We start from the raw sequence: 2,435 nt of genomic DNA on the forward strand, positions 1-2,435 counted from the left end.
TCCCAGCCCCTTGCGAGGCTTACCTGTGCATGCAAATGTTCAGTAAGAGGTAGGTAGGGGTTTACCTGTATAGATGAGCATATGCGTATGCATGTACACACACCCACCTCTTTTGATATGAAGAACCCTTCTTAAGGTTCAATACAAAATAGCTGATACAGGTGCAGCTACATAAAGACGAGAGGGAAGCTGGAATAGATATGAAGAAAAGCTGTAGGGTGAAAGACATTAAATGACTCTCATCCAGCTGAGAAAACAAAACAGGCAGCGTAGTGACAACAAGCAGTGCTAACATCACAGAGTGCAATACGGATTATACTGGGCAGACTGGGCAGTTACCCCCACCTAAACAATCCAGACTGCTCACAGGTCAGAGCTGAGCTTTATTTATTATTCACTAATTCCTTCAGCATGAGTTACCAGAAGGACATACATTTAAAAAGCAGTAATTCATGCTGTTTCTAGTAACTTACTGAAATAACATACAGTTCCCAGTGCTCCCTACAATTATCTTTCACAACATCGCTTTAAAACATACTGTAGGTAATAGGTAAATATAACAAATAGGTAAATTCAATTTAGACATGAGGAACTCGGACAGAGATACCATTATGCTGGGCATCACCCTACTGTTCTCCTCTTAAAATCCAGTTCTGCGATTGCTTTCAATAAGAGCAGGACTAGACTGATAAATGGAGGGTATCTGAAAGTCCCTACCCAAAGCATATTGGCAGGAACCTGAAATCAAGTTAGAACAGACTGATAAGAGAACTAGGTTTCATTTAATCTGAATGCCAAACACCTCTCCTTTGCACATGCTGGGATTGCAGGCAGATGCTCTTCTCATCCATTATTCAAAATAGAAGTGTTACCTTTTAGTGCTCAGATTACTATCAGCTCATGGCAAACCACAGGAGTAAACTGTGTGGCCAGGAGACAGGCAGAAGAGAAATAGTTTTACGCTTTCTAATAATATGAAGTGCTACGTGTTCGGGGACGACATTTTATTTCAGCATTAAGCAGCCCCTGTGATACCTGTGTACTTCATTCATACAACTCCAGCCTTACAATGAAATCCAGGGTGGAAGCATTATGAAGAAGCATCAGCACAGGCCATTGAAAACGGACTTCTCGTCTGCCATGTTTCCCATATCTATCTTGGGGCCAGCCTGGGTGTTATTTACAGTCAGACGATCAAAGACACCCAGCCTGTAAGCACCGATTTAGCGAGAAACCACCACCCCTTCAGAAGATAATGCCCATATGAAAGAAACGTATCCATCCTAATTCTCTTGTGATGGTTTTTACTTTCCTTTTGACTCAGACTTACTAGAATTAAAGGCCCTTTGGATGGTATGTTTTAGATACCTACATATTTATTCTACTAGTTGATTTCATGCATCCTTAAAATAAATACAATTTTGAGCTAAAAGTACAACGAGAAATGACCTAATGGCTGAAACTCTGGCTTAAAATTAGGAATAAAATACATCCAGTCACAGGTTTGCCGGGCAACCACCTTTCCCTGTCTCAGTATCCCTATTTGTAACTGAGGAATTAGGACATTGCTCTCATTTTATGAAATGCTTTGAGGCTTTCCAGTAGACAGTGCGTTATTCTGTTCACCAAAAAAAACGTGCTTCCTTTACAGTATGGTGCCCCACAACTAAGTAGTAGATCTTCCTCTCCCTGGTTAAACACTTGTGACACCTCCCACCCCTTCAGCTGAGGTAAAAACTGACAAAACTGAGCACAATGTGCTCTCATCATTTTCCAGGCTCTTGCAACTTCAAGATGCAACAGAAACAAGGATTGCTGGATGCACATTACAGGACCCCAAGTGATGCTGAAAAATCTCACAGACCATATTGTCCAAGAGCTGAGGTGGTGGCTGTTGCTCTGCACTGGGCGGGTCTTCGACAGCAGGCAAGACAGGGCCTTGGGCAGAGGTAGTAAGGTGCTGGGTGTTTTACAGCAAGCTCGTTCTCTCACTTCCAGTGGATCCACAACACATGCATCTGGTGCCGAACTATAACCACCTCCAAATACCTGGAACACAGTGTGAGACAGCTGCAGTCATACAGGAACCTAAGGAAATTCAGAAATAAATGGGAAGAAAAGCAACTGCGGAGCAGGCAGAATTGGTCACTTACCCACCAGTGCCCTCCAGTGGCTCAGAGAGCAACTCGAGGAACTGAAGACGAGAACCTGTTTCAGAGGTCAAAGACACCGTTTTCATTGAAGTTGTTTCACTAATGGACAGAAATGAAAATGCTGACATCTGGAAGTCAAATAGCTCTTTTAAAAATTTAAGTTCTTGCGTGGCAATCTCATATCTGCTATCATTACATACCATATCCACAAAAACCTACATTCCATCAAGTGAATAAAATATTAATCGCAAGCCATGTAAAATGAGACAAGAGAAACCAAAG

This window comes from Nipponia nippon, unplaced genomic scaffold (assembly GCF_047370975.1).
Source record: "Nipponia nippon isolate SJK-2023a ecotype South Korea unplaced genomic scaffold, ASM4737097v1 scaffold_1, whole genome shotgun sequence".
Classification (NCBI taxonomy): Eukaryota; Metazoa; Chordata; class Aves; order Pelecaniformes; family Threskiornithidae; genus Nipponia; species Nipponia nippon.